This window comes from Anser cygnoides, chromosome 2 (genome assembly GCF_040182565.1).
Source record: "Anser cygnoides isolate HZ-2024a breed goose chromosome 2, Taihu_goose_T2T_genome, whole genome shotgun sequence".
Classification (NCBI taxonomy): Eukaryota; Metazoa; Chordata; class Aves; order Anseriformes; family Anatidae; genus Anser; species Anser cygnoides.
The window spans coordinates 16430148-16443789 of record NC_089874.1 but is presented as its reverse complement, the minus strand read 5'-3'; the positions used below and the strand labels follow the sequence as shown (position 1 = coordinate 16443789).

Below are 13642 nucleotides of genomic sequence, written 5' to 3'. Positions count from 1 at the left end.
TCCTGTAAAAGAGCAGCTTGCTTGCTCCCTCTCTTTTCACTTCAGCCTGCACAGGGAGGAGAAGGGAGGTGTGGGACTGGACCTGGCCACTAATCCTGCCAGGGCTCAGGCCAGCGCGGTGAGCATTGCCTAAGATGGAGGATGCAGAATCCGACGGCTGGGGACGGCACGTTCTGGTGTGGCTGGGGGAGCGAGCAGCAGGCCAGTGCGTTACACAAGTAGGTATTAGCAGCCAATAATAGACCCGTTGTGTCAGTACACAAATATGTTGTTACGCTCCACCTTCCGTCCTATTTGTTTCTTACAGTACTATGGCTACTTTCCTCTCCCATTTACGCAGCTCAGAACTGGTCCTGAGTCAGAAGAGCGAGAAAAAAATCCCCTTACCTCCACCCATCCCGTCACCTGCTCCTTAAAGGACCTGTTTATACAACTGTGGAGAAGGGTGTGTATTTGCATATTAAATGGGTTCGAGAAAATATGTAACATATGTTGCAAACAGAACTAATGTCTAAACACACATGTAAACCTGGGCTAACGGGTCCTGCCAAAATATTTTAACCATCTGTTTTTACTTAGCTGTTTTTGAACAAATTATGTTTATTATGTTAATTTATTTTACTGTCAACAACACCAAATGACAGAGTTGCCGCTAAACAACATCATTATATATCACATTCTGGCATAATACCGGCAGGTTTTTTTAATGCGACAGGAATAAATGCATATTAAAATGTCAATTTGTTTAAAATCTCATTCAGGATGGTAAATACATCTGCACAGATCCATCGTGTTCCAACATACACTGTTTGCACAGAGACTACTTAAAGATAAGGCACTCGGATGGGACTTGGAGGAAGACGCAGGAGCGCAGAGATCCTGCCTGGATGCCCGGTTCAACCTTGAGGCTGATGCCAAGGAGGGAAGGAGCAAATGAAAGGGAGGTATGCCACGTTTTAAGAAGTTGTGATAAGCTTCCTGCAAGTCTGTCCTCATTTGCAGCATCCAGGAGAGCTCCCTCAGACAAAACAAATCTGAAGTTGAGATCAAGCATCCCAGGACCACATCCTGTTCCCCAGCATACCCTGTTTGTGTCCAGGTAGGAGTCTCTGCATCTGGAAGACAGCCAGGGCTGCTCTGGAGGCCCCAACACCCTCACGAAGATCCCCCAGTGACTAAGTTGCATGGTGTTGTGGTGGCTTCATCCTGATGGGCAGCTGAACTCCAGCACACTGCTCTCTCACTCCCCCTCTTCAAAGGAAGAGGGGGAGAAAATACGATGGAAAGGGCTCAAGGGTTGAGGTAAGGACAGGGAGATCACTCACCAATTACTGTCATGGGCAGAACAGATGCAGCATAGGGGGATTAATATAATCTATTTTCTATCACTAGGAGACTAGACCGGTGAGAACTAAAAGCAAACTAGAAACACCTTCCCCCTCCCCCCCCCCATACACCCTCTTTCACCTCCTTCCCGAACTGAGCCTGCGGGAGCTGCCCACAGGCAGCAGCTCTTCGAGAACTGCTCCCACACGGCTCCATACCACGGGGTCCATCCCCCGGGAGCAAACTGCTCCAGCACGGGTCCCCCACGGGCGGCAGCTCCCCCCAGACCCCCTGCTCCTGCGGGGGCTCTCCATGGGCCGCAGCCTCCTCCAGGCCACATCCACCTGCTCCACCGGGGGCTCCTCCACGGGCTGCAGCGTGGAGATCTGCTCCGTGTGGGACCCGTGGGCTGCAGGGGGACAGCCTGCTCCACCAGGGGCCTCTCCACAGGCCGCAGGGGAACTTCTGCTCCATGCCTGGAGCACCTCCTGCCCTCCTGCTGCACTGACCTTGGGTGTCTGCAGGGCTGCTTCTCGCTCCTCATTCTGCCAGCTGCTGTTGTGTAGCAGTTTTTTTTCCCTTTCTTAAATATGCTCTCACAGAGACACAAGCAACATCACTTATTCACTCAGCTCTCACCAGCGATGGGTCCCTTTTGGAGCTGTCTGGAGCTGGCTCTGCTCTGACATGGGGCAGCTGCTGGACTCTGCTCACAGAGGCCACCCCTGCAGCCCCCCACCGCCAAAACTTTGCCGCATAAACCCAATACAAGTATCTTCTGGATCATCTCCTTTCTTTTGCTCAAATAATTCTCTGCTCATTGCCCGGAAGCAGATTGTACTTCAGCACGATGTTTTGCTGACCCCTCAAAGAAGAAAGGTCTCCTCTCTGGAGCACAAGGATCAGCCAGCGGCTTCTCGCCCTCCCAGCTGACCCTCTTCGCTGTCCACAAGTGCTGCCTGGACAAAATTGTTCCTCTCCCCAATTCCAAAGCCAGTACCTGTTCTCCTAAATCAAAGTCTGCTCCCTCAATCCCTTTCCCTTTTAGACAGTTCCTCGCACCTTCCCTAACTAAAGTAACCTTTTCTCCACGTAACTGATGCTAAAAACCTGCCTTTTTCTTCCACATAGGCAGTAATTTTATCCTTACATATATATATATATATATATAATTTTACCCTCTAGCCACGTTTTCCTTTTGGTACCATTCATGGAGTGGTACAGGATGCTTTCTCAGGTCCCCATTCACAGAGGGCTGACCATCCCTCACATAGGGAAGGGACCCTGCTTCTTCCAGCCCCATGCCTGCACATGCGTTTACACCACACCACAGTTGGGTCAGGGAGGTGGCCAGAAAAACCCAGCCTACCTCAATTCATCCTTTTCAGCAGCAGGAAAGTAGGCCATGCCCTGTGCAACTGGAAGCAGAGAGTCTTATGTGCTCCAGAAGACAGCTAGAAAAAAGTAAGAAGTGGGGAGTCCTCTGGTTTTCGAGTCAAAAAACAGACAGAAGACAGACTGTCCCACCTAAATATTCCTCCTCCAGAGGAATATCTTCAGATACACTGCAGGACTGGAATGGAACAGGATGAAAGATAAGCAAGTGGAAAAGTTCGAGACAAGATCATAAGGGCAAGGAGTGTTCTGTGGCCTTCACAAAGCACCGTGTTTCTATCAGTCTGCTCAGGTAGCTGAAGGCACTCATGACATATAAGCCAGTGACAAGGTGATATATTACAGGATACGGTACAACATAAAATGCAATCAGGCCACGGTCCTGCAAAAACTCATGGGCTTGCGTAACGATGCACATGAACGGTCCTGCCGAGACCTGAGGATTGCTCCAGTGCAGAGGGTGGAACGCTTGCATAAAGCAAGCAGAGGTATGGTCAACGAGGAACTCTCAAGCCCTGAGAAATCCTAAAGTAGCCTAACACTGCCTCTAATATTGAATCAATTAGCTGAGAAATAACCAGTAAGGAAATGTGATATTGCTTTCTGGGGATTAGGCAGCAGGCATTTTGGGAGAAGATTTTGTTTAAGACAAGGAACAGGCTCCTTTTGATTAACCTCAGTCTTTTGAAAAGTACAGTGAAGAAATACTGTGCACATAAATATTTTGATATCTCACTAACAAATACTATAAGCCATGCCACTTTTGTTTAAACCTCCTTCCCCAACAAGACCAGGGCTGTTCACGCAGAATTGTAAAGAAATCAGTGTTTATAGTGTCCATTATAGCACCAGACTTTGTCAAGTGTGGTGATACGTGAGAGGCAGTGCCACACAGTGTACAGTTTGGGGGAATTCTCCCTCCCTTCTCTAAATTCTGGTTTTACGAAGAGAAAGGTTACAAGGTTTATATTTCAGGAGTTGAAGTCCTGAGAAAATAAACCTCAGTCCAAGTACTTGTCCAGCCTACAACAGATATTCCATAAAATGTATGGGCTGATTTCACGCATATGGCCGCTCATTTTACAAGGGGATGATTAAGATGGTCATGGTTATGTTGGCTTTTAGTCCAAAAATGCCTCAGCTGCTCTGGATTCATTTAAAATAATAATGTACCTCTGTGTGCAAAAAGCAAGCAGCCAGCACTCCTCTGCTCTTGCAGACCTGCAGACTCTTTGCTTTTGACAGTGTTTCCAGCATGGTTCATTAGACACTATTTGCTCCAGCCGTCCATCTCGTTCTCCTCTCAGCCTGCCATCTCTCTCTTCTCTGGCACCAAAGAGACTCGCAGAGCAGGCAGAGATGCCTTCGGGAAGAGATGAGCTCTTACTGCAGTTTGCTAGCTTTCACCCCCCGCAGGGGTCCCAGTCCCTCCGCCCAGCCGGAGCGCACCCAGCTCGGATGAGCAATTTGTTGAAAAGCAATGGGGGCGCAGTTCAAAAGTGCACCCCCAAAAAACAAACAAAAAATTAATAATAATAATAATAATAACAATAATAATAATCATAAACACTTCATCTCTTTGCACCCCAACCCAAAAGAGAATGTGCTGGCACCATAAGAATAAGCAGCCTTTCACCCCACGCTCGTCCCCCCAGGGAGGAGAAGCCTTTTGCAGCATGCTCTGGGTTGTGCAGCATTGCAGGGCTTGATTCCTAACATGGCCTGTCCCCAGGAGTCACGCAGAGAGTGATTAAAAGGGCAGACTATGAGTCAAAAAGAGTAACCACCTTTTCCTATTTTAACCTGATTTGGTCGTCTCGGGCTCCCCATGCACACTCAATTCGATACTTCCCGCTCCACAAGTTTTTCTGGCTGCAGCTGCCCCAGCATCCTTTCCCCTCGCCCTCCTCCACAGCTTGTCCTGCTCTTGGTTTATCTCTTCGCTGTAAAAAGGAAAGGCATTTATTGCTTCATTCACTTTAAGCGATTATCGTGTAACAGAAATAAACTGCTTGTTCCTATATAGTCATAGATCACTTTGCAGAATGCAGGCTTCAAACAACAGAGGTAAAAGTCTGCAGTGTTTTCCTGTGAAGCAATCTTTGTTTCTTAAAAAAAAAAAAAACACAACACAACAAAACCTAAAAGCCCTAAGTCAGTATCTTCCCGCAATTGCAGCTGATTTCCTGTGTAAACTAAAACCATGTGATATTCCATAAGTGCTTCCAGCTCTAAATTACAGGAAATGAAAACCATCATGGAAAAGGAAAGCTTTGGAATAAATTCCCAGATCAGATATCATTATAACTACATTTCGGTCTGATTACAATGTGGGTGCTTTCTGACATACCTGGGAGAGATTAAAGGGGCTGGCAGCAGCTGATGGCGTGTGGTGTCACCCCGGCCCCGCTGCAGGACAGAGACATCTCCCACACCCAGGGCAGTGCCTCAGGGGTGCCAGAGCTGAAATCAGGGACTGAGGTTGATAAAGGGAGACACTTTTATGTACCCTTTGTGAAGGTCAGGCTGCGAGCCTTCAGCTGTATTAAATTGCATGTGCCCTACACCGTCATGGTTTGCAATTAGCTGTCCACACGCACCCACAGCTGCACGTGCACGTGCTTTTTTACCATCAAGGGCTTAGTGACTCTGCAGCTCTTCAATGCTCATTTTCTGCAAAAAAGAAAGAAGCTGGGGTTGCACAATGTCACACAAGCCCATGCTGGTAGGGAGCACGTACATGAAAAGAAGATAGGAAAGGAGGGCAGCCGAGCTCACCCCGTCCCACCTGAATTTGGAATACATGCAAGTGTTGCTGCCTACTGCTACCAAGTGAAGGCTGTGGGAGAGATTTCAGCCATGCTTTGTGATGCTTCATGTTTTTCTGTAGGTCCCCCCGTGGCTGTGATGAACTTACCACTAGTTACAACCCTCCTTTCAGCTGGATTCTCCTTGGCTCCGACCATCTTCCTGGTGAGTCAAGCGGCCAAGCTGAGATTTGTAGATGCTTCTCCTGGTGTTGTCATCCTGTAAGTGGCTGCAGAAAGGGGACTTCCATTCATTTGACCAGTGCATTTTATTTGTTTCTGTGTGCCCCAGGCCACTAAACGAGCCTGGCACTGTTAAGAAATAGGGGCTTCCATTAAACCAAGTACTTGCAATGCTCTTATACATTTTGTTAATTGATGTGCTAGTGTTGTGGGTTTTTTTTTCAGTTTGTTCAGCCAAAATCATGATAATTTTCCTTTTGTACCAATGCAGTGAATAATTATCAGACTGAAACAAAGTTGCAGTGGATTACTCATTTCAAGGACAGTTCTTGGGTACACCATCATTCATTCCTCATTTCAAATGTCACAGGAGCAAAGCGTCACTCACACCACCTAAGTGGCTCTTGCTGGGTGTCAGACCCACGCCTGCACACCACAGTGCCCCTCGCAGATATTTTAAGCGTTGCCACCTCCTCTTCACACACAGAACATTCGGGGCAGTCCCACGGCTTCTGGATGGTAAATCCTAGGCTGTCCTTCTGCTGGTGTGATGAAAGCATTTCTACCAACAAGCGTACCTCAGCCATCGATACATCATTCACATGTAGGCTGGCATTGATTTCTGCCTTGTTACCAGAATGCGGCAGATCCTCCAGTGGGGCAGAGGGTCACACGTCTGGTGCCAAGGGAACCAAGACAATTTGCACAGATCAAGGACTTCAGCCAATGCTTTTTATAAGCTGTTCTTGCCGAACGTCCCAATTGAGAGGCTTCGGTGCCAGCAAAATCATTAAAGTGAATAGCTTTGCCTCGTTCCCTACCCAGCAGACATTTCTGTTGGGGTAGGTCATTAGTTATTCCTGAGGTGGTTAGGTTATCACATTGAATCTTAATCCATCTAATTCATCCCAGCACACCCCCATTTGTTTCTAGTGCTTGCTTTTTAAAATACCATTAAATCATGTCAAAGGCCTTCTCTGCACCTGCCAAGAAAGCTGCATGCGTGCTCCGATTGTCTTTGCCAGGTGAATTCTATTTAGTATATTTAGTATATTCCTGGAGAAGACAGCTCGTTGCAGATCCTATTTCTCCTTCTCCTATTTCTCCTTCCCAAGCAGACTTCCTCGCATGTACCAGGGGATTTTAACTTTAACACACCCAGGCTAGAGTCAGTCAGCATTGTCCTGAGCAGATGCTGGCAGGTTTCCATTGCCTCCAGCTAGCCTGGGTGTCCCACTTTCTCTTGCTGAGATAAGAAGTTATCAGAGGGAAGAAAGAGCAGATATTGCCTTTGATAGTATAACACAAAAACAAAGAAATCCTAACAAAACCTGCCCTAATTGTGCATAAAACACTTTGGTTAAAAATTCCTAGCAGGATCCTAAAAATAGAGAAACTCCACTGAGATTAGTGCACAGCTTTAAACCAAACATATAAATAAGTAAAGAAATGGCATTCTCAGTCCCAGATAGCCTGTAAGTGAATTAGACCAAGGCTTTTACAGAACAAAGGAACCTAAAAAACCCCCTAATCTCACTTTGAAGGAAAAAAGTCTCTGATCATTCCACCTGCCACTTCTCTCTGTGCCAAGAAAAACTCGAGTATACACCAAAATGCTGAAGGAGAGTTGAGTGTTGCATTAAATTTATGTACCACTAGAGACTAGGGTTGAATGTGCTGACTGAACTTATTCTAATAATGTAGATGGGAAAAATCCATACTGCAAATCACCTTACTTAGGTTGGTTTCACAAGAACTATTTACCCAAGAAAGAAAAAACCCTGAGTGCTGATTGCTTGCTTTCTCACCCGAGAAGCAAGAACTACACACCGCCAGTGCCTCAGATTTTTTTTTTTTCTAGCTGCAAAACACAACGTGAGATGAAAGGGAGTAGTTTGTTCGGCTGGGTAAAGCAATTTCCACAGAAAACAAGCAAGGATTTGCAGAGAGCATGTGTTTGTGCATGTGTCACTGAGTAAACGCTTGCAATTGGTACAAGACTTGAAGGCACGCAGGGTACCAGGGCATCCTGGGGTTGTGCTGGTGCTGCTGTAGCTGTCACAGAAAGCTTCAGGGAGCACAGTGGACCTCATGTACCTGAGCCCATGTGGCTGGGCCAAGCCAGACGTCCCTGCCCTGGGGCCGTGCCATGCCAGTGCCTTCTGGTGAAGGCTCCATTCAGGCTGTGGCTCTTGGTTTGGGGGAATGGGCAAGTGGCATGGGCTGGAGGTGGAGGAGGTACTCAAATGCAGCTGCATTCATTGCTACAGGGGGAAAGCCACCTCCACCGTAATTCACATTAGGTAAGAGAGGGCAAACCCCAATCACACATGGCCAGGCTGTGTCCAATGAGACCCACACTAGAAGGTCTGGTCATGTCCCATGTGTGGGGACAAGGAGTTAGGGAGCACCCCTGGGTCCCCCTTAGGGGGTACAGGGCAGGGAGAGGGTGAAGGAGCTAACCCTAGAGCAGGGCCCCAGGGAAGGGTCAGGACAAAGCTGGGTAAATCTACTTTTCTTAAAATATCAGGTCTTCAAAACCTTGCAAAAAAAGCCAGAGCATCTAAGGCCAGCCTTCACCGCAGCCATATCTGTAGCAGCTTGTTCAGTGCTTGTGCCCACGCAGGGGTCTGCACTGAAATTGCCAGCAAAGTTTCCAATTAGCACCAATTGAGGCGAGGTATTTTGGGGTTTTAATCGGGCAGACACGCCTCCCCTAGGAGGCAGCGTGAGACCACCCACTCACATTGCGTAGCCCACCAAAAAACATTAAACTTATAGTAACCACTTTCAATCACTACCAACCCACACTAGATTTGAACCATCCACTGAAAGGGGAAAGGTTAATGCGAGCTAATTTTTTTAATCATTGCTGTAACATTAGGAAGAAGCTCTGTTAACCTTTTGGGGACTGCTGACTTACTGCCCGGTGTTCATTTGGCTGATCCTACAGGCTACAATCATGATAGGGTAGTTTCCCAGGGGAGCAAATAAAATCCAAGAGGTCCATTTTTCTTCTCAGCGCTTGCCTGCTATAACACTGAGCCCTTCATTAAAAATGTGATAAGCCATGCAATACATTTTCCTGTATATTATAGCCTTTAATCTTTAATGTTAATGACAGAAATGTTACCATTAGCAGGACCATATTTTGCTCCACACTTTAGACATTCTTTTGTAACCACATTTTCCTGTCCTCTTTCAGGCAGATGGTAACTATTTCAGCTTGAATTCCTTCTTATATTAACATAAAGAGAATTTGAAAAAACAAACTAAGGTATAATATAACTAAAATAGAAGAACTTATGGTGGTGAAATGTCAAACACTTTTTCTTGCCATGACCACACTTTGACATTGCTGTTACTAGGTGTGTGCCTCAAAACTGAAGTCAGTTTTGTAAATACTGCTGACAAAGAGGATTCAAGCCACCTCAATCACCAAGTCATGCTGACTTGAATTGTGCCTTGCACAAATTTTAGAGGACAAATTATTGGCTGATCAATTGGAAAATTCATGTGTTTACAGAGCATGTGAAAGGCACGTTGGAGAGTAGGGCTTGGTCCAACAATTAATAATAATGCTACTAAAGAAGGAATTTCTGAAGTCTAATCCCAACTACGTGTTTCTCTGTGTCCTTTACACAATTATTTGCAGCTTACCCTTCTCTGACCTTTGTAGCTGCTAAATGTAGATAATAGTACTAATGCCTGTATGTCACGCACTGTTGTTGGGAGTCATTAACGGTGTGGCACGTGCTTATAAGGTTAGCATCACATTTCCAATGCAGTTACAGCCAGCACTCAAAAGACGTGGGGACTGAGGGTGGAGGCACAAGGAACATCTCTCTTATGGGAGATGGGGTGCCAAGGTGGGCACGTGGTGCACGGCCCACGTGCTGGCTGCACCAGAAGGTACCTGGGGACTTGAAAAGCCAGCATGGGAGACTGTCAGGGAAGAGTGTTCAGTGTGACAGGCAGCGGTCGAACCTCATGAGCTTCCTGGAGGTACGAGAGTAAGGACAGATTTTAAGAAAGAAGACAGACACTCAGGTGTTGTGGTCTCCAGTGACCTCCATTCTTTCAGCACGGCTAAGGAAAGGAATGGGGCACCCATGCAATGACAGACCTCAGCGACACTGTCAGAGGCAAAGGGTGAATGGTACAACACTGACAGCAAAGCAAATGGGGAAAGGCCTGCTCCTGCAGCGGCCCTGCTCTCCTCATTTTCTCTGGACACTAGGCCTGTGGCCTGAGCCACCTCCTCGTCATGCTGACGTGCAGGAAGAGGCCAAGCACAGTTACTCCTGCCTTGAATCATAGTTTAATCCTGTCAGCATGGGCATCTTATCCTTGAAAATCATTACTTCTTGGTTATAAAACCTTTCTCGAGGCAACTCCCTGCCGCAGCACTCCTCCATGCCTGCGGTGAAACATGAGCTCGAGCCGTGGTGCACTGGGGAGCGGCCGGGCTGTCTGAGGGACCAAATGGTGAAACTCTTGAAGGCCAGGATGGTGTGGGGACACCTCAATCCCCTCTGCTTGGGGAAAGTCCAGCTGCCTTCCAGCCCCTTGGCTTTTTGCTTGGAGCTGAGGGAGTGCACCGAGGGGAGCCCCAGCAGCCCTGCCCAGCCAGGGAGGAAAGGCACCCAAAGAGAGGTGCTGCCAACAGGCACACCAGTGCCCATGGTCACAAAGTGCTGACCTGTTGTCCTAAGCTGTATAAACCTGACCCCAGAGCATTAACCCATGTGAAAACACACATTTGCCTGGTCTTTAGGTATGAGCTCTGCTTTTGTTTTCTCTGCTGATAGCATGTATGCTGAGCCGTAGAGGCGTATACATCATATACCTAAACGATCTTGGAGAGAAAACAAAATTATGTAGACAAGTTATTAGGAGTCTTATTTTGAGAAATTGTTTGCACATGTGCTCACATGCTGTACTCAAGATATTGAATGATTCCTGAGGAAATAGGTAGACAAGTGTATTTGTTTATCACCACCCACAGTTAGACAATCAAAACCAGGATGCATCTTCCCTGTTTACCAGACTTTGACAGTAGGAGTATGGTATTTCAAACATAAATCAGCTTCTTAGAGTATCGAGTTATGCTGAGAAATTAGTCTGGGAGTTTTGAGATGTTTTCTTAAAAAGTTGTTAAGAAATCACAGCCACTTGATCTGTTTTGGCCCTTCTAGTGAGGGCTGGTAAGCTGTGAGGATAGCAGAGAGGAGGTGTCCATCTCTGGGGGGAATTTTCTGTTTTCAGTTTTTTAAGGCAGTGAGCATGACCGCTCTACTGAATTTAACGTTAGCAGTGAGTGCAAATCAGCTCTGAATATCAAATGAAACTTTCCCTGAATAAGGCTCAGCCAAGATGGTACAGGTCTCTGGCTGTGCAATAGAGGACTTCAGAGACCTGAGTGTGATCACTGCTGAAAACATAAGCACCTACAACCTCTCAGGCTTCTGCACCATTTTTGCTCCTTATGTGTATTTTTTGCTCTTAATTTTAAGCACATAAAGCTATTATTTGAAGATCAGCAACCTCATAACCACAGTGTTTAGGGATTTTTTTCCCCCCAAAATAAACTTTTCAAGATTCCGTGTAGCATTATAGTGGTGGCAAGGTGTGACTGCTTGAGCTACTGAGAGCCCTGCAATACTGAGCCGTCTCCCAGTAGCCATTCAACAGAAAGATGCTCTCATTAAAGCCTTCATGTTTCTGACCCTATAAATCAGTATTGTTTCAATCTTCTGTTTTCATTAACAGCTCTATATTATAGTGTTGACATCGTAAATCTTACCTGATGCTGAGGTTCTGTTGTGATTGATAGTGTCAATGTTCCTCTGTCACTTGAATTTGCAGCTATCGGTGTAATCAGTGCTACAGTTTTTGGAAGATGTTGTGTATTATACCAAATGCTGGCATCCTTTTCAAGATTTGAACTGAATATTACTTGCAAATACAATGCAGTAGCATTAAAATGTGCTCAGTGCTCCATATCTAGCAGAGCAAATACTGAATCACCACTGGGCTTAATTAGCATGAGGTGAGAAACTTTTGTTCTCCAAGGAGCTGTAGGGCCCTTCCTCGAGAAGAAGGCATAGTGACTCTCCTTGTAGTCATTTGTTCTGTTACAATTTTTGTTATACAAAGTTCCTGTCTGGGGGATTTAATCCGTATATTTCCCTGTAAATCAGTACACACTTTAGCATGCTCAGTAAATAACAACAAAAAAAATATTAATTGTAGGCAGTTATGGTTTTATCACGCCGTACCTGTCAGACGCCAGAAGTTTACCTCATCCTTTACTATAATATTAGTTACCTTCCTGCCACTTCTTCAGCTGATTTTTAACCTCTCAGTGGGAGTCTAAGCCATGGAAAAGAAAACAGGGTAGCAGTGAGAATAGCATCGCTCATCTTGGTAATGATGGAAATCTCTTTCTATTTAAAATAATTACTTCGTTTTCCAATCTTTTACCGGTCTGCTGAACATAAATAATCTCCTGTTTTTGTTCCTTGGCCTCTCAACAACTTGATCTCTGCTACTAATGTCTTCTTATGTCTCCAGGGGGAATAAAGCAGCAGAAAGTAGATAATGATTTAATCAAAGGCAACTCAAATGGTAGTTTTGCTGTGCAGACATAAACAGAATTATTGGTTTTCTCTGGATTTCTTTTTGAGAACCGTAAAGCAAATGCAGCACTTAAGAAACAAGAGTTAATGCACACTTTAAAGAAATGTTTTTCTCTTTGAGGAAAGGATTGGTCTAATATTGGTTGAAACTTAAAACATTTATGATGCTGTGAAGACAAGGTGTTTATTATACATTTTATCTTCATTTCTTTTATTCCTTACAGTAAAATCAAATAATCAGTAATAGCTTGATGTTTTGCCGCTGTGAAATGGAACCTAAACCACACACGAATGTAGAAAATTGTTCAAGTGTGAACCTTTAGTGCTTGAACCTTAACTAAGTAATGGACTATAGGCGGTACCAATCAGGTGTTTTACGTTTCTCCAAGGTCTCTTTCTCCAATTTTAAAGAGCTACTGGCATAAATAAGCAGCCGATGTATGGAAGAGTTTCTATGCCGTTTGTGCTGGATGGCAGCATTTTAAAAATCGGTTTCTCACATCTTCATTTCAATTTGGGAGAAAATGGTACAATCAAAGCTATCATATTAAGGATATCAGGTGCTACGGGTAAGGTATCTGTTTTATAGTCCAGCAGCAAAAATATGCACATTACAATGCTTTATTTCCTTGCTACTTTCTCACTTTTTAATGGTGTTAACTAGAAACTACAAGGCAACTTCCAAGTGTAAAGTTGGTTTGAATTGTTGGAGAGTAACCAGATGAAAGGTGAATTTAGAATAAAAATAGTATAAGCAGCTTAAAGGCTTATAACTATAGATGAGAGATTATATTCTGCAAGCGAGTTTTGCAGGGAATCCAGGCAAAAGTGTTCAATGTCATTAACAAGTTTGTCTCTCTCAATCACAGAAATGTATATTTTAGTGTGAGAAACCTCTGCAAGTATGGAATTGTTACAAGCTGCTGGAGTACCTCATTTTCTTTCAACCCTCTGACATTTTGCAAGTGCTTTACTTTATTCCCTTTCTAAGAAATAAATAAATGCAGACTGTGCTACTTAATAGCATTAAGAGAATCAGGCTGCTCTGCTGGCTGGATCTGGATCAAACAGTGCGGATCAAAAAGAATATAAATGTTCCTGATATTCTGGCATATCCAGAAATAAACAGCATATAACAGAAGGGCTAAAGAGAGGAAGAATACATATCGAGTATTTTTATTTCCAGTGTTCTTTCACAGTTACTGGATTAACTCACCCTTCATCCCTGCTTTACTCATTCACATCTTGACTCTTTTATCCTCTGCTGGCAAATTGAAGGTCTGCCTTGTG

At 45.1% G+C, this 13642-nt stretch overlaps 1 long non-coding RNA gene across 1 annotated transcript; it reads right to left on the bottom strand.

Moving 5' to 3' along the window:
* Positions 1-3562: 3562 nt before the first annotated feature.
* Positions 3563-7389, bottom strand: LOC136790018 (uncharacterized). The gene is made up of 3 exons (XR_010829094.1): positions 5072-7389; positions 4509-4664; positions 3563-4084 (listed from the first exon to the last, which is right to left on the bottom strand). It is a non-coding gene; the product is annotated as an uncharacterized lncRNA (long non-coding RNA).
* Positions 7390-13642: the final 6253 nt, after the last annotated feature.